The sequence below is a fragment of the Lygodium microphyllum genome, chromosome 30, assembly GCF_053477565.2.
Source record: "Lygodium microphyllum isolate KBCC chromosome 30, Lygodium_microphyllum_v1.1.10, whole genome shotgun sequence".
In the NCBI taxonomy this organism is placed as follows: Eukaryota; Viridiplantae; Streptophyta; class Polypodiopsida; order Schizaeales; family Lygodiaceae; genus Lygodium; species Lygodium microphyllum.
In genome coordinates this window covers 29140565-29160581 of record NC_141164.1, presented here as the reverse complement: position 1 = coordinate 29160581, position 20017 = coordinate 29140565, and the positions used below count along the sequence as shown (strand labels likewise).

Here is a 20017-nt window from a genome sequence, read left to right as displayed (position 1 = left end):
TATGTTTCATAGACTCTGTAGTCGTGATAGATTTTGGTCTCTTTCTTATTGGTTCATACTTACTATCCAACTCAATATGAAGATGATAGAGAGGTCTTTTATGAGAGCTACAGAGATCATTGGATAATTGATCCGCAGGCTGAGTTACAAAGATCATTGGGTGATTGATCCATAACTAAGGATATGATTAGAAGCAAGAACAAAAACAAAGAAGAGACTACTAAGGAGGAGAAAAAAAGAAGAGAGAAACGATGGAGGGAGGCAATCGAGTATCCACCAAAATTCAAATTGAATATTACTTTTCACTTTAATGACGAGAGGTAAGATCTTTATTATGACAACTTTGCCAACTTTATGGCGACCTAGATTTCTAGGTTTGATGTGACCACAAGAATATCACGACAATGACTTATTAACGAATTTTGATATTTTAACTTACCAAAATATAAACCTTTTAAAAATTCTATAAAATGATTTTATTTCTTAAAATTTTTTCTCTCTCTAGGATCTCTTACAGGGCATTTTTGAGACCTCAAAACTCCCCTAATGTTAGAAAGATCAACATCAAGCTAATAGAGGAGCATAAACAAAAGAAGAAGCTAATCAAACAATGAGTTAATTGTGAATAATGACTAGTGGAAATGATGTATTAAGCATGCAAGGAAGCTCAAAATGAAAATTTAGGTGAAGGTGAGCTTGAATCATCTATTAGAAGATTGCTCAATGCAAGTAAATTGGAAAACACTTTGAGAAATCCAAAGTTCAAGGGTATGAAGGAGAAGGTGACTAAGTCTATATTGAAAGATGTCTTGAATAGTAGATACACAATCCATTTGTGACAAGGCTAGCATTAACAAATGGACTTACTAAAAAATATTCAAGGATGTAAAGGCTGGTGGTCATGTGCAAAAGATAAATAGAATCATGCCTCTTCCTAGACCTTCAAATTTAATAGAGGCCCAACTATAACAAACCGCCTTGACAACACAAAAATATACACACACAAAAATTAAGAAATCTCCCATGGCAATTTTTTTCATTGTATACACGAGAAAAATTGTTGATCCTTGCATGAACCCACCCCCCCCCCCTCCCACTAGCCAAAAGACTTAAGCCTTAAAAGTACCGAATCAGTGGGGATAAGTTATCCATGTGAACTCCCCCTTGGGTATATGTGCACACGTATACACGTGAACATGTGTATGCACATTTCATAAATAAAGATATAATTTACACTTGTGAACTCACATTTGATGCACGCTTGTACATTTACTTAAAAGCGCGTGAACATGTGCAAAAAGAATAGTTTTTGCAAACACGGGCTAGTTATTTTCAATAGAGTATGTGCATTATTTCTTATCATGAAAACTCCACCTTAGTTGTTGACAAAACATGTAAGAAATTATGCATGCATGAAAAGAAAAAATTGAAAGAAAAGAAAAATCATCTAGTTAGTCTAATTCCAACTAAAAGCCAAAGAGTAGTTAACTAAAAGAGAGAAAGAGTTCAATTGTAAGTAGGACTTTATAAGAGAATGACACATGGTGAGAGAGCGATAAGCAATGATTAGAAAGAGTGAGTACTTTTCCTCCCATCTCTTGCCACATAAGTACTAATTCTCCTATTTTTTCAACTATTTAGAAATATCCTAGTACTTTTTGATCTCCACAAGACACCTCATTTCTCATATCCTAAATTTTTATGAAAAATTCAAAAACAAGATTCTTTTTTATTGATTGAAAATTCCTAAGTTTTCACATCAATACTCCTCTTCTAATTTAACCAATTTTTATTAAAAAATATTGGGATATTTTTAGCCATTTCCAACCTCATCAGGACACCTCATACCCTCTTTCTAATTTTCTCTTAAAATAAAAAATGATTTTAAAAAAAATCTCAAACTGCCACCTCACTAGAAAATATCATACACATGACATTTTCATGTTTAAAAGAATTTAGAAAATTTTAACAAGCTGACATTCAATTAATCAGCCCATCACCCATCATTTTCATGGTGCCACCATGTGACACCTCAGATTGCTGCTTATGCAGGTAGCATCCCATACCCCCCCTCCTCCTCTCTTATAAATAAGACCCCTCCCCTCCATTATAAGAGCATGAGTGTGGAGCTAAACCGACTCTGCTGTGAAGAAGGGCGATCAAAGAAGCGACGACAACACCCTTACGTTGCCAAAATCTTCTCTTAATTTTCATCTTTCTCTAAAATCCACAAATATCCTCATCATGCCACCAAGAAGATGAGGTATGGCATCACCCCCAAATGTGGCTGCAGCGCTAACATTGTCACTTAATGCGAGGTCGAATAATCCTAGCCAAAACCAAGTTCTAAAATAAATTAAGAAAATGTTTTTTTATTTTAGAAAAATGATAAAAATTATTTTATTCTTAAAAGCATGAATTAGAAAAGCTCAGTAGATTAATTTTTAATGTTAGCATTTTGGTGATCTTTTTCTTTATTGAATGATGATTCTTTTTAGAAAGAAAGAATTAGTGATAATTATAGTTAAAGTTAGATTAGCTTTCCTTTGTTTTTTAACTCCAAGAGTCTCTGAGGGTGGAGAATAATGATTTTTTTAAAACTCAACTTCTTCAACATCTTTGGGCTTCTTTGCAAAGAGAGCCACAAGTATATTGTCATTTTTTTTTGTTGCTCCATGGTTAAGTTTCAACTCATTTGGACAAAGCCTATGTAAATTATATGTATGCTTTGACCCAAGATTTCTTTTATTTTTGTACTCTAAGAATTTGTCAGTGAAGGAACAATGGTCTTATTATAAGTCAACTTCTTGTTCAACATCTATGGGCTTCTTTGTGAAAAGAATTACACGTACAATGTTTTTTTTTAAATTACTCCATTTAAATTTCATTTCATTTGGAGAGAACATTTGTAAATTATACACATGCTGATAGGTAACTTTTCTTTTGGTTATTATAGATGTCTTCACGAAGGAAAAGCATTAGTAACATACTTGGAGTGGAGGTCTTCAATATGAAAGATAGTAATGGTAATTGGATTTGTGATAAGTACTATAAATTGGATTGGATTTTGATGCACCCAAGTACTCGAGGGAGTTTAAAGGTAAGACATAAAGATGTTGCAAACCCCAGCAAACATTGGAAATGTAGAATTTTAGAGTTCATAAAAATGTTTAATGGAACAAGTACAGTAATAAAAGTGTTGATCCAACATGTTTATACGCACAAACAAATCTCTATACATGACAAGACATTGTAAATTATAAACAAAACAATAAGTTTTTAAATTTTATCATTGTTTATTCTTTTGCATCAAAGTAGTTTTTAAACATCTTTACAATGTTCTAATTCAATCTTGTTTTATTGACAACTCTATATCCATCAACTTTGCATGAATGGCATAATGTGGAATGTTTGAGTGGCAAGATACATGTTTGGCATGAAGACATAGGTTCTTTGATCTATGATAATAACTGTGCAAGTCAACTTGCAACTCAATATATATTTTTTTATAATTCATTGTATGTAGTTGAAAGCTAGAGATTGCAGCATATCCCATGTCGCCACTATATCTAGTGGTGGTGAATGGTTGATTGGTAGCTTGGAGTTGTGAGGAGCATGTAAGTCCAAGATAAAATCGGACATCAATAGTATTATGAAACCCACCATTGGCTCCAAAGATGTGCATCTTAGTTGGTTTATCTCATTCTCATTGTTTGCATATTTGTTTGGTTCATGTGATATTCTGAAGAAAACAAAGATTACTTTTATCAATGCAAGTGTCCATTCGAGGAATGGATGAGTCAGTTATTGGGTGAGTCTTGGCAAGTCAAAAGAACACATTTTGATGAGATGATTGAATGCAGGGTCAACCAATCTGATCTTACATTTAGGTAACTATTGTTTATTACTTTGCATGCCTTGATTTAATTAACATAGGTCTTGCTTAGATAAATTGTTGTGTTAGTCACATTTACTTACCAATATTTTTATTTTTATTACAAGTATTTCATTGCTAGAAAAACTTTGTGCATTCCCTTTCAATATAGAAGATGGCGACTTTTGCGAGGGGAGTGGATCAAGATACCTGAGATGAGACATATACAGGTCTCATAGATGTGGTTATCTTGTGGAATGGTCATAATCCTTTTGTGGTCAGCGCGCAGAGAGCCATTGGCCCATTTATTTTCTGAGATAAGAAATCCAATTAATGTCCAATGAGCCCCTCTCCAACTTCTATTTTAAGTTAGATAATAGAAAAGTCGGGATTTGTAGTGAGCAATCCATGACATGTAAACAATGTGCTTCTCCACATATCCTTGAGATAGTGGAATCCTTGTAAATTTTTTAAATAAAGAACGAATACAAACTTGTTTTAATTTTTTGAGTACTTTCAATTTTCATAATCTTAGTTTACTATAATCCAAGCGTGCGATAATACATACTGTAATTAGTCAATCATACTGGTTAAAATCATAATTAAATTGTAGGTTGGAGTTCTATAATCTATACAAAATTGTCTTTGCATAATGATATATTGTAGCTCATCTCTTCTACTTACTTAAATTTAAATATTAAATTGGATCCAAAATGATTTTAAAGTTCTTTTATATTTTTTTCTTAAAAAAATTCTATATTTTCTCTAGTTGGACTTGAATATACTTAGTGATCCAAGTATATTCAAGGATATAATAATGTAGAATGAAGCATTTATCTGTATGAGTAATTTTAACGGTGACTTTAAAGTATTGAAATAAAGAAACTAAGGTAAGAGTTTTAATTTGAAACCTTAGGGTAAAAAAAGATTCTTTATTTAAAACCTTAGATACATAAAAGCTATAACTCCAAAATTATTTTCACTTTCATTCTCTACTTCCCTACACTTGTGCTCTCATTCCTTCTCTCTTTGTGTACCATGGCTTCAACTCTTACCTTAGCTCCACAGGCTATGCACACATAGGGGACTAGATATACCCTAGGTTTTGTGTGGCCTTGAGTCTAGAGAGCTCGTTTTCCATTGTAGACCCTAGATCTAGTATAGTGGCATTGTTTTGTGATGTGGCAAACCCTCTCAGTTGCTCTATTCCAGACTCTACTCTCAGGTTTGTCCCAATAGATTTCTTGTATAGTTTACATGTTGCATTGAGCCATATAAAGGTGATAAATCGAGCCCTAGTGCATGTGGGGTAGCATCTCTGCGCCAGAGCACTACCCACCTCATCCTAGGACCGCACCACAATGGATCTCATTGAGCGGGATGCAACATTTGCCATATATGTTTTGTACCTTGAGGTGCAAGAGGACGATGACAAAGACATTGACGCACCCTCTTGGCCACAACTAGAGTATTTTGAGAGGGAGCCTGAGGAGATTGCACTCGATTCGAGTGTAGAGGTAGCATAAAGGCTAGCTATAGTGCACCCACCTCCCTGTCTTGATGAGACATCAACAAGTGATGAGAAACTCCTCTCTTCTCTCCATGCTGTCACCATCGAGGAGGTGGAATATCTACTCATGCAGGATGTATTGGAAATTTTGGAGCTAAGAGAAGAAGAACTATACTATATCATGGTGTGTAATGCACCTGATGATTTTATAGATTTTGATATATAGGATGCCCCAACACATGTTGATGAGGTAGCTCGATATGATGGCATGAGTGTCGATGACATCTCTGCCATTGTGAGCATCCAAGAGAAGATTGAGGATGCAGTGCCACAATATGAGATCTCAAATGAGGATTTTGAATGGTTGCAACAAAGTTGTTTTGGTCCTTGACTCAACTACAAAGTACCTTCCCTTGAGAGAGACAAGGGTGGCACAGTTGCAAGAGCACACCTGGATGCTCCATTATTGCAGTAGCAGATAGATGATGCAGAGAAGGTAATGCTATCGAATTCATGCACAAATTCACTAGTAGGGTCTTTAGGGCATCGAGACCCTTGGGGTAAATTTTTGTCTCGGGATCAAGCCCCTAGAGTAAACATGGCCGGAGGCTCGCGTCTAGGGGCCTAAATATGTAGATTTAGGCTCTACAGATTCAGATCTCCCAAACACGGCTCCAGCCAAGGCTGCCCTAAATATGTAGATTTAAGCCCCTAGGGGCGAGCCTCTGGCGAGGGCTTCTCTGGGGGTCTGATCCTAACAAAAGTTTATCCCAAGGGTTCCAATGCCCTAGAGGCCCTATTGGTGAATTTGTGCACAAATCTGATGTATATATCTTTAGCATACTCCATGTATAGTGAGTCTGACACTGAACTTGTGTGATATATGACATTGTCTATATAGATGATTTTTCATCTAGGTAAGGTAGCCGATCTGGTAGCCAAGGAAGGGTGCAGGACTCAACATTGGAGTACATCGGCTAGGTTGTGAGTGACATTATTGTATTTCATAAGACATGCTCTTCTGCTTTTGCTGAGAACTTCCTAAAGTTGAGGGTACTAATGAAGGCCCTTCAAGACCATCCCAACAAACTCTAGCTTGGAAAAAGTAGTGTTGCTTCAATGTCGAAGCCCCTCTACTTATTCTCTAGTACTAGGTCTCGGCTACTTTTTTCCATGGTGACCCGTGGCATGGTTGCTGGTGTTCAAGACTCCAATGTCATTAGGCAGGAACTACTAGGGAAAAATGTGTTGTTGCCTATGATCAAGAATAGCTTTGACCATGGAGAGTGTAGCCCGAAGAAGCCTAGGAGAGAGTAGATGTAGTTATTGCCAAATGATATCTAATCACCAATGTAATGCACTTTGTAATCTTCTCTTGAAGTAATGAAAACCGATGTTTGTTGGATTTTCGTGCAATGTAGTTTGTCATACATATATTTTATTATTGTTTTTAACTTGAATGTTAAGTTTATTTTTCAGATTTATATGCAACATGATTTGTACCTTGAATTTAATAAGCAGTTTTTTATCGAGTTCATACGCAACATGTATTCATTCGAACGCATGTAACAATAACTCAAATGCATAAATAAAATAAATAACATGTAAATAAACAAAAATAAGACACGCTAAAAAAATTATATTCATATTCATAACATTTTACATGGGATCCATTACAACCAAGGTTTTACAAAATCTCTTTGGAAGATACATTTTGTATATGTTTAAGTAGTACACCCATTAGAGGAGTTTTAAGGTCCCAAAAATGCATTTTAGGAGATAGAAAGAGAGTGCTCTAGACCAATAAGAGCAAAGCCTCCGTAACGAAACTTCTATTTTAAAAAAGAAAAAATATTTTACTATATATATATATATATATATAATATAACAAATTTGTATTATCAATATCTATTTTTAGTCTCTAATATTCATGATTATGACATTCTTTACATTAATGATATATAGTCTCGACCACTTTTATTTAATAATATACCTGGATTAATGATAATGATAGGTTTAATCTAAATTTAAATTAGTAAAAGCTTTGCACATATATTTTTCCCTCCTTTCTTTTGTCCCCCTTGTGTTTTTCTCTCCTTTGTAGTAGCCTAGTATTGTGTGTGTGTGTATGTGTGTGTGTGTGTGTGTGTGCTATGGATACAAAAAATCGACCTTCAACAAGGCATCCAAGCTCCCAAATTACATCCATCTCAATGTTTAACTCATTCCAAAAACATGGAAGATGGATTTCTACAATCATTAGCAAAGGCAGTTGGATCACCATGCAACAGGAAAAATGTGGAAAAAGGCAACATGTGTTTATGCATAAAGAGCTATATTTGAAACCTGAAACTTCAAATCTTCTAATGTATAGACCAAATTGTAAGAATGTGATTCTTAAAGTCTTTCTTTTCTTGAACTTGGTTTAAGGTTTTCCATTATAACATTTGTTTGTTTGTCTTGTAGATGTCTATCCCTCTGATCTTGAGGAATGGCGACAGGTCGAGTCTATTATTGATGTGATATATAGTTCGATTGGAGAATAAATGTACAAAGGTAGAAAGAAGATAGAGCTTGCAGACAATGGAATATTCTTTTATGATCATTCTTATATTGTCCCCATACACAGTGTAGCCAATGGAGATCAATATCCCCCCTTATTTTGCTTGATTTTTCAAGCTTTGAGTGGCATTTGCCAAGTCCAGCTACTAGTGAGGGCTATATATAAAAAATACTTTCTAAGATACAGAGAGCATTAAAACCTAATATCTCAAGTAGGCTAAGCAAAGTTACTTTTTTCATGCCTATTAATATATTTGTTGACTTTTTTTCTAATGTTGAGATAAGAAGATCAATGGCCATGCTTTTAGTGAAGAGACTAACATATGATCATGTCATACAATTTGTTGATGAGGGATGGGACGCTAGGGCAAAATGAAAAATTATATGTAAGATAGATAAAGACTCTATATCTTGTAAATATATGATTGCTACTCAAAATTTCATCCTTAGCTTTTATTATAGTAGATGTCATTATGTTGGTGGTAGTCTGGTTGCTTTAGACCAAAATCTTGATAATTTTAGCAAAGATTCTACATTGGATCTTGATGTTTGGTTCAATGAGGACTTTATTGCAATCCTAAAGGTTAGATCATCATGTACGCTACATCAAGTGAGGATGAATTTACAGAATGAAGATATTAAACTACCATGCTCATTTGTGTTCCAACTTAATAATAAAAAAGTAAGTTTTTATATCATATTATATCCACTTAGGTATACATTTTATTCCACTTTCTGATTATTAAACATTTACAACATAATTTTTACACATATCAATAAAGAGAGAGAAGAATATACAATGCAAGGATATTGAAGAAAAGATCCCTTTACTATCAATATAAAATACATGTACAAATTTTGTGCCAAATTTTTATCAACCATCTTCATGACTTATACACGCAAAGGCTTACAAGCGATGAGGCAAAGCTATTTATTTTTTTGAGAAATTTTCTTAGGAGAAGGGACATTCTTTTTAGGAGTCATTTTGCCTTTCTTTGATGCTTTGGTTGCCTTGGGTGTTGAAGGCATAGCTTCACTTGCTGTAGCTACATGCACCTCCTCTCCTTTAATGTCCAAGTCCCCACTATTGCCCATTCTTGTCAGTTGCATACAATTGACCATTACGTACTTCATAACCTTTTCTCTTATATACCAAGCATGCTCACTTGTATAGCAATCCCTTGTAAATTGCATACATTTGTAAGAAAAGATTTTTAGCTCATTGTTATTTTTGACAATTGACTATATTATTATCGTCAATAGACTATTTTGCAAAAAACCTCAATCTTAAAGTTTAGTATATTTCACATTACCTTATAAGTTTATCTTCATTGAGATAAATAAACCTAACTAATCTTCTGGCATTTGCAATTACTCTCCAGTCCTACAAGAGTGATTATCATCCTGATGAGGACACTACAATCAACAATATAAAGTAAAACTATGAAACTTATTTATGGTAGTTTATAGAATAAATTTTCTTATTATGTTCCAACCATTCAAATCAAGACATTACTACAACTTATCTATATTACATTGTTGCAAGTAAATTAGAAGGCATGGGAGGCTTTTTCTCTAGCACTTCAAACAATCTTTTTATAGCTATGTGCCAGAAAGACAATAAAATAGAGTAATTACAAAAATAAAATCAAAATATCAATGAGACCCTGGATTATATAACTTACAACTTGGCATTTCTATAGCTTCCTTTCATAGAATTGATGAGGAAACATTGTCTCTCCACACAGTCTATTCCAAATAAGCTCCAATGAGAACTGAAAATAATTATATTTCAATAATTTAGTAAAACAAAATCTCATAAAATCTAACAAAATATCAAATTACTTACTTTTCATTGTATGGAATTAGAAGAACCTGCAAAGCTTCAAAGTCAATTGGATTAAACCAATGATCAAATGCACTTGCATCAAGCTCACTCCTCATATAGTATGAGATAGATAGATCAAGAACCTCAACTTTTTGTTGTATATCAAAGGGGAGCTCATGCATTACACATCTAGGAAAGGAATGGATATCATAGTGAGCATCAATATGAAAACCTATTGCTAGAAAAATATAGTGAGTAAAAATAAATTTTGATATATTATACCTCATCCCAACAAGAAGACTAGTGTCATTTTCTTCTCTCATTTTATTATTGAGGATTTGAATGCAATTAGAGTTAAAAAATATAATATCAGATCTTTTGTTAATATCACCAAGTAAAAAGCAACATACATTGAAGCACGTAGGGTCAACCCTTTCAAGAAGGGTAGATAGCTCTTCTTCAAAAGATAGGAGATGCTCTACTTCATTTTCTTCTTCCTTCTTTCTTTTATACTCCCTCCATTTATTTGCTTGCTCTTTTGTGGTCTTTTCCTCTTTCTAATGTAGTCTTGTGCCTTTTTCATGGGTGACATCTTCAACCTTAGGATCTAGATCACCTTTCTTTTTTCTATATGGAGGCACATTTAAAATATTGAAATCCTTCACATTAGAAAGGGAAACTAGCTCAAGGATCTTTGAAAACCTGTATCTCAACCTCCTAACAATTATCATGTCTTTGTTTATAAACGTAAGCCTATGCGCATGAGCAACACATATATAGGAATCTTGAAAAAACTCAATCTTTTTTTTTTGGCAGCCTCCTGAATGCAATTGAGAGCTGCCCTTGTCCATCTAAAACTATCAAGACTATGCTTGTCACAAATTTCCCCGTGACAAGCCTCTAAAAAGACAATTTTGGAATTGCATTATTGAGAGCCTTCATTGCACTTCTAATATCCTTTAGGCATCTAACCTGCTGTGAAAACTTTCTCCTTGGCTTTGATTTCCTTATAAGTTTGGAAGGCTTGTAGAACTTATGGATGTTTGAAGAAAGACTTCTAGGATCAACTTTCTGCTTTCTTGCAATAGCCTTCGTTCTAGCCATTTGAAATCTCCAAATAAAACAAAAAACAATTCAAAATTAGGAAAGATCCCCAAAATCTAATATAATGTCATGTGCAATCACTTAGTGGTAAACAAACACTACTCAAATAATTTCAATCCCAAGCCAATCATATATTCACACTTTGATAATAACTTATATTATTAAATGATTAAATTAAACTTTAATAATTCATCAAAGTTCTGCTAACCTTTCAGCTTGAATTTCTATTGAACAATACAACCCTCTAACGTATGGAACACGACTTGGGGCTTCTAGGTAAGGGAAATGTATGCCTTTTCGCATTTCACATGTCACCCTTTTTTTGTAAAAATTTTGGTCAAATTCAAAAAAAAGTTGAAAAATAAGTCTGTAAACAAGTAGATTATGATTTTGCTATTGGATTTGTCAAGGTCTTTTAAATTTCTTGTTTCCTGAAAACAGAAGCATAGTAAGCAATACATTTAGTTACTCAAATCAATCTCAACATAAGATTGGGCTATTTTAATCAGTTGTAGAGCCCTTCCCAATGTATGAAACGTGAGATGGCTACTCTGCATGTGGGGGAGAGCTATGCCTTATCGTGTTTCACTCATCAAAATTTTTTAAAGAAAATTTAGACAGGTTTGGAGAAGATTTCAAAGAAAAAATTGGTTTAAAAAACATCACTATTGAGCTTACTAAGATTTTTTCAAGAAAATTACATTTCTGAGACTTTAGCACGTTTTGTACAAGGGGTGATGAAATCTTACCCTATCTGGAGGGTGCTAAATAATTTTGCTGCCCAAAGGGTCAAATCACCTTTCGTAAGGCATTATTGTTTTGTTTTGTACAAATTAACATGTATGCTATGGTATCCAAGTATTTGCAAATGTGGAGTATGATATATGGATTTAGACATCCAAGATGAATGAAATAAATTGTCATTGTGGCTCATTGTTCTAGTTTCACACTGATGTCTTGCTTAAGTTTTCTTAGTGATCATGTCATATATAGCTTAGAAATCTTTTTTGGATGTAAGAAAATGTGAATTCGTATATTGTTTCTCTAAACTTGTGTTGTTGTTTTCAAGATTTGGCTCTATGAGTAATTAGGATGACTAAAAGGAAGTTTTCTCTAGAGGGAATGGAGGAAGAGGATCTAAAGGATACCTGTGATGAGAAGCTCTTTGATTTCCTCCATGCAATTGGAAATTCATCCAAATTTGTTTACATAAGAGATATGCTTAATGTTTCTTTTGATTTGCAAGAGCTCTTTAAGGATCTTGAAAACAAACTGAAGGATTATAGGGAGTTTTATGATAGACATGTTGAAGACCTAGAGATTGAGGGATTTGTCCATTACAGTGATGTAGTGGAAGCTACCAATGATGCTAGAACAACTTTACAAACAAGGTTTAGCCTTATTAATGAGGAATTCAAGAAGTGGGAAGCAAATTGCCCTTTTCATTAGAATCAACATCAATGTCTTTTTGTATAGAAGGATGTTGGATTTCTTATATATCTTCAATATATGGATAGTTGTTCTTTAGACACAATACAAGAGAAGAAGATAGAGGATAATTCAAGCAAAGATAAAGAGGTTGAAGAGAAGGGGGAAATATTTTAGGAGGATGTTGAGAACCAATTAGTGCATGGATTTGATGTTACTTTTTTTAAAAGTGAGAACATTACAAAAGTGGAAGAAAAGAAGATAGAGTTGAGTGCAGAGATTGAAGCAGCTCCTCTTGAATGTGTCCCAATGTTTTCGAGTTATCTCATTAACAAAAATAGATATATATTGCTAAATGATATCCAACACCTTTTTTATCTCAAAGAATATTACTGCTTGGCAATCCTTGCAGCATGGGGTCAAAATGATAAGAATTTTATAGGTTATGAATATGAATTGCTAGCAAGTCTTGATATTGAGTGAGAGAATTTTCAAGACAGCTCTATAGACTTGCATTCATGTATTAATCAGATCATGGAATATGAAAAGGAGAGGATACCTACAGAGAAAGAGTTCTTACAAATCTTTATCATGATAGTCTTCTTAAAGAAGATGAAAACCCTAAGGTATGGAAGATAATTCTAAGATATCCATTGTGGTTTATATTAGAGTATGTCATGCATTATAGACAAATATTATTGGATATTTATATATTGACACCTTACACTATTGGAGTTTATTGTGCAGATAGAAATTGAAGATGTAGACAACTTTCTTGGAAGAGCCAAGGGCTCAAGGACATTGAAGCTTGGAAAAAGTCAAGGCCTTTGTCATTATATTCGAAGCTTAAATAATCAAATAGTTGTAATTTATCATACCAAGTTGTCAAGCTCTCCAAGCTTGCCAATGATTGCTTTGAAAGCTATCTCCAAGGTGATTGGATCCCAAGTTTTCAATAGAGGTTTAGATAAGATAATTTTGGTGGAGAAAAAAGAAGCTATAAGAGTTTTTGGCTTCATGCCTGGATATAGTGGATATAGGCCAGGATACTTTGGAGTTCTTGGCTCTTATCTACTCTCCCATGTAGAAGAAGCCAAGAATTTAAAGCTCCTTTCAAGCTATAGGAAACAAGAGTTCTTGAAATATAGAGGTCTCATTGAGTGGGATGAAATAAAATATTCTTCTAAAGGACCTAATGAATTGCTTGAAACTAGAGACTCTTCTACAATAGAGTCAGACTAAAAGATGTCAAAGATTTCTACCCATCTTTTTCCAGCTCTTTGTCTAGTTTGTAACCGTTCTGAAAATCTTTGCTTTGCACAAGAGTTTAAATATCCCTCTTTTCTTCTTTGGGTGACAGTTTGTATAGTCCTTGCTAAAGATGATGTATTACATGATGCAGTTGCATCTTTGAGCTTGAATTTGTGCCAAATTTTTCTATAGAATCATTGGAAGAACTCTAATAAAATGTTTGATTTGTATCTTTCACCTCCATGTCTTGTGTGTCTAAAGTATTTTGTTCTTGCTTAATAATGTGATTTTTCCATACCTTGGATTGACTAGACACATAAAGATCCTCATGGTTGTATAAAATATGCTGCATAGTTAATAAATAAAGAAAGTCAATTCAAAAATCTTATATGAGTCAAAAAATAAACAGACATACATATGCAAACTTCTTACCATATAGTGAGGGAAGTTTTGATTACCCCAAGTTTCTATCATTGCCTTTTTAAAAAGATTCAAGTGGTTTTTGAAGTATTTGAGATCATCATCATTCCATTAAGTTTTATCACAATAAAAGAATACTTTGTCTAGTTGTTCCCAAACATTGGCTTTTCTATTTTGAGCTTGTCCATTATCAGCATGATCCTTAACTGCATTATATAGGGACTTCCATTGATTGTATCTAATAGCTGAGCCACCATTCCTAGAGTTTATCTTACCGAATCTCCCATGAAAGCCTAGAAACCTTCTAGCATTCACTCCACCAATAGATGGATTTTTGAGGACACAATTGCCATTATTAGACTTTTGAAGATCTGGTTCAATAACAACATTACCACCATGTAGACCAAGTGTAGATAAGACTTTTTCAATCTTTGTTATAGCATCTATTTTAGATGATAATGGCTTCAGCTTCCATGTAAGTCCTATATAAAGATGAACAAGCTTTTCAATTATCCTACAAAGCACATGAAGTGTATAGATATGGTGTTCACTAAAGGAATATCTAGGACTTAGCTTAAACTGTGGATCCTTATTGTGCCTAGAGGGAGCTCTATTCCAATTGCTTGAGTTCAACTCTATGGCTAGGGACATGTAATATAGGCAAGGAGATTTGGATTTGGCTCCCTTTGATACATTATACATACATTTGAGTATCTTTAAGTCACTAGCTATGTGCCACTCAATCTTGTAGTTCCCAAATCCTTCAACAAATAGCTCTTGTCTTGCTTGTTGTCTCTTAATAGCATTAGGTATTGGTGTTCGATGAAAAACCCTATATAATATATAAAAATCCTTTGTATCTACTTCGAATGCTCCTAGTAGCCACCAGATGTTGTATTCTGATTGAACACTAAATGACATTGAGTGATTGCAGTGATCTGATGAAAGTGCTCTATTCATCAAGATAATAGAGACCATCTCTAGTTTTGTGCATTTCAAAATCTCACTTTCATCAAGTTTAACCACAAATCTAGCCACTTGTTGTGCCTCTTCCAATGATCAGTCCATAGAATCTGATCATTAAACATTGTAGGGTGGGAAAGTAAAGGAAAAAATTATTAAATTTATTGAATACAACTTCCTTTTTCTTGCCCTTGAAGCTAGCCTTGAAATGGTAAGGCTCACCCAGAATCTCCATCACTTTATTATTCACTCTCTATCTGATAGTTTTAACCACAGATGGCCTTGGAAGTATGCAATTGCGTACTTTCCCTTGCTTCACATTTGATTTTGTAAAAGTTGAAAAAGTTGTATATAAGCATCTCAACTGATACCAATACTATCTAGTGTCTTCTGCATTAACTCACTATCCAAAGAACGATTATTTATAAATGACTCCAAACATTGTTTCTTTGCCTTTTTAAATTTCTTCTTCAAAATATCTTTTGAAACTATTGAAGGAAGAATATGATAATAAAACAGAGATGTTTTTAAAGAATCTCTTTCACTTGCATTAGATTGAAGAAAAAACCTAAACAAAATCAACATCACAAATCAATACAATTAATTAAAAACAAAGTCATATTTAATATTTTCAAAGTGAAAAAAAGTATATCTTGCTGCTTGGATTCTTTTACTATAACCACCTCCTCCTCATTTGAGACTCTCAATATTTTTAAGAGTATTTTGTCAATTTCGAAGGCCTAAAATAGTTTGCTTTCGTTGATAAGATTTGATGTATTTCTCTAATGAATGAATCCTCTATTGACAGCCCTCTAACTTCTGCAACAACTCATTGTTATGTTTTTGATAAAAGATGGTTCTCCAATTTGAGGACATTCTTTTCTGCACCAAGTGTATAACCCAGAAACCCATTATAACCATCACCAATGAACCTCAACAATAAAGATATATTATAGAAAGGTGGAGTGCTATTTTTGCTAGGATCTTTGGGATATAGCCTGCCATCTAACCAAAGATCAAGATTCTTCTTTCCTTCAAATGCGATTATATGTTTCATAGACTTTGTAATAGAAATGGGTTTTGTTCTCTTCCTTATTGGTTCATACTCACTATTAGAGAGGTCTTTACTAGAGCTACATAGAGCATTGGATGACTAATCCATAGCTAAGGATATGCTTAGAAGATTGGATTGAAAAACTATGTGAATTAGAAATAAGAAGGAAAATGAAAAAGAAACTAGTAAGGATGGGAAAGAAAGAAGGGAGTGAGACTAGAGGGAAGTGATCAAATGTTGAACAAATTCAAATTGAATATTAGTTTTCACTTTAATGAGGATGAGTAAGATCTTCATTATGACAATCTTTGTCACCTTTGTGGTGGCCTAGATTTCTAGGTTTAATGTGATCACAAGAATATCACGACAATGACTTATTAATATTTTTTATATATTTACTTACCAAATATATATTTTTTTAAAATATAAAAGTATTTTTATTTTCTAAAATATTTTCTCTCTCTAGGATTGCTTACAAGGCACTTTTGAGACCTCAAAACTCCCATAATGCCTATCTTTGTTTAACTCTACGAGGACTATCCTTCCATCGCCCCCTGAAGAAGCTCACTATCCATAGATCCCTATTAGTTGACGACGACTCTCCTTGCATACACTGCTGCATAGACCAAGTCTCCAAACAAGTCGATGAGGTAAGCTTTGGCAGCTTCTTGTAGTGCAAGGAGGGCCTGGACAGTCCAACGATGTGGTTGTTGTAAGTGTGATATTGTAAAAGAGTGGGGATAGATGGGTAGAACATGGGTTAGCATGGGAATACCTAGTTATACTGACACGATATTTAAGGTGTTGGGAGATCTAATTAGGGCATCGGTTATTATGAATAATCAAGTCTCTTTTACCCTTCCTTCTAGCTTTCATGGTTTCCCTTCTCTTTCTCTCTCTTTTCCTGTCTTTCTCTCTCCTCTGCCAGTCTTTCTCTCTCTTCTTCTCTCGTCTTCTTCCTCTTTCTCTCTCCTCTTGGTAGTCTCTCCCTTCTCTCATTCTCTCTCCTAGGTCTCCTTCATTACAGTTGGTATCGGAGCATTGAAGGTTGAAGGGTTCTGATAAGGGCATCTTTATGTTGTGTGATGATCGACCTGAGCTTATGTTTGATCTTTGAGATGCTATCAATAATCGAACGCTCAGGACATTCAAAGCAAAAATCTCTACTAAAGAATTTTTTCATAATGACTTTGAAAGATGATGCCATGATGTCAGGAGTAGCAAGGGCACATTGACCTCCCCTCAAAACCCTCGTCCTTTGTTCTTGCTTCTGTCCACCGTAGGCTCTTTTTTGAAGGCATGTGCTTGATTACATTGTGCCATCAATCAATAGATAATTTGGGTGTGTGTATATGGGTCAAGTGAACTTGGCAGTTGAAGTTGTCAGTGAAGGTTGTTGCCCTCAATTAAGCCAGAACAGTGATGCTAGCCCTTACTTGGCAGATTTGGAACACACAAAGAGGAACATGCAAAGCAGAAAGGGGTTGGAATATGGGATAAATCACCTAGTGTAGTAGAGGAATATGGGATAAATCACCTAGTGTAGTAGAGGCTTCCGTTCTTTTTCTCTTGAAGATTCAGCAAACTTTGATGCCATGAGCCTGGTCAACTCAAGCAAGGGGAAAGCATTGCCTGCAATTGTAGAGCAGGTCAGAGATGGAAGCACAGTCTGTGTATAATTGGTTCCAGACTTCCAATTTGTGCCGATTTTTGTGGCAGGAATTCAAGCGCGATCTATGGGAAGGCGTAGTCTAAATATAGAAACTCAAGCTTCTAATGATGTTGCTGCGCAACCTACAAATAGTGAGTCAGACTCTATGGAGCTGACGCCAACACAAAGATTGGCTGCTACAAATTATAACTCTACTGCTATTCGTGATGAAAATTTCAAAGGAAAGGTCATTGAGGTTTTTAGTGGAGACTGTATTGTGGTTGCGGATGATGCCGCTCCTTTTGGTAGTCCTGTAGCTAAGCGTAGAGTGAACTTGTCAAGCATATGTACTTCCAAAATGGGAAATCCAAAGCTTCAGATGAAATCTGCTCCCTATGCCAGAGAGGCGAATGAATTTTTACGAAATTGCCTCATAGGACAGGAGGTTAATGTAGCCATGGAGTATTCTCGCAAAGTAACTACAGCAGATGGGCTTGTACCAAGCACTAATCCGGTTGCAGCTGAATCACGAGTGATGGCCTTTGGGACTGTATTTTTAGCATCCTTAGTCAAGGGGGACTCTGATGATATAGCTCCTAGTATTCCCATTCAAGGATAACTGGATGGCATCAATGTTGCAGAAATGGTGGTAGGAAGAGGACTTTCCATGGCTGTCACACATCGTGATTTTGAAGACCGGTCTAATTACTATGATGCCTTACTTGTAGCTGAATCAAGGGCTACGAAGGGAAAGAAAGGAGTACACTCAGCTCAAGAACCTCCAGTAATGCACACGAATGATTTAACTTTGCCAACTTTTGGGCCAGGGGATCATATTGCAAACCCCAAAGCTCAGGCTATGATACAGAAAGCCAAGCAACTTTTACCCTTCCTTCAGAGAGCAAATAGGCTTTCTATTGTAATGGAGTATGTGCTTAGTGGGCACCCGCTACAAACTATTTGCACCAAAAGAAACTTGAGCCATTGCATTCTCTTTGTCTAGGGTAAGATGCTCAGGCCGTGGGGAACCATATGCAGATGATGTGATAGCTTTTATGAGGTGCAAAATACTACAGAGGGATCTAGAGATTGAGGTAGAGGCAGTTGATAGAACGGGCACATTTCTAGGCACCTTATGGGAGTCCAAAACAAATGTGGCTATCTCGCTTCTGGAGGCTGGGCTAGCAAAGCTTCATCCTCAGTTTTTAGCTTATAGAATTATAGAAGGTCACTTATTGGTTTAGGCTAAGCAAAGTGCTAAACAACGACTGATAAAGGTATTGGAAAACTATGTTGAAGGACAACAAGAAGCAAATACTGCTAGCTTGTCTAATGCTAACAAATCTAAGCAAGAAGTTCTCAAGGTACGTGTGACAAAAGTACTTGGAGGTGGTAAGTTTAATACTCAGATAGCAAGTGATGCACGTGTCTCGAGTATCCACATGTAGTTGGAAGCCTTAAGAGTGAATGAAAACTCACTTGCACCAGTGAATTTCCAACCGAAATAGGGTGATGTTGTTATGGCACAGTTTTCAGTGGATGGTTCGTGTGATCGGATGATGGTTGTAAATTTGCCCCAACAATCATGAAAGGACTATGAAGTCTTTTACATAGATTATGGGAACCATGAACTGGTTTCATTTTCCAAATTAAGGCCTTTAGATCCATCTATCTCTGGCACCCCAGGGATTGCGTTACTGTGTAGCCTTGCTTATATCAAAGTACCTAAACTAGAAGAAGACCATGGACAAGAGGTAGTTGAATATCTCAATTCAACTACTCGACATAAGAGGTTCATATCTATGAATGCTACTATGCTTGAGGCTGGCTTTGCTCAGACAGAGAGAGGGAACAAGTGGGACAATGATAAAAGAAAGATTAGTGACCAAGAATGTAGAGCTTTGCTCCACACTTCACGGTGACATGATGCAAGGGATGCAGAAAGACATAAGGAATTGATGGATAAAATGCACCAACAAAGAGACAATAGTATCTGCCAAAAAAAACCAGTTGTGGCTCCTAGTTCCAATTCCTTTTCTCAAACTTAGCATCCCCAAATGAATGCATTGAATGCTACTCTACAGTGACAAGAAGCTCTCTAAGCTACGAGCCACAACCAACTAATTGAGCAACACAGTTAGATCATGTCTAAGATGGGCTGAGTGATCTCAAAAATCTCAGTCTCACCAACATGCAAATCAAGGCAATCAATGACAAACTTGCAGCCCTTACAACTCAAATTGCTCAAATGGCTACAATTAAAAGGGTGACTCAACATGATTATGAAAAATAGTATGTGCATTCTCACAAACATTATGAGTACCATGACCACTGGCATGGGTTTGATGTTCAAAGGCAATTGCATGCACCTA

The 20017-nt window shown here is 35.2% G+C and overlaps 1 pseudogene; it reads left to right on the top strand.

The window, feature by feature from the left end:
* Window positions 1-17178: 17178 nt before the first annotated feature.
* LOC148009661 (ribonuclease TUDOR 1 pseudogene) lies at window positions 17179-19567 on the top strand (annotated as a pseudogene).
* The last annotated feature ends 450 nt before the right edge of the window (window positions 19568-20017 follow it).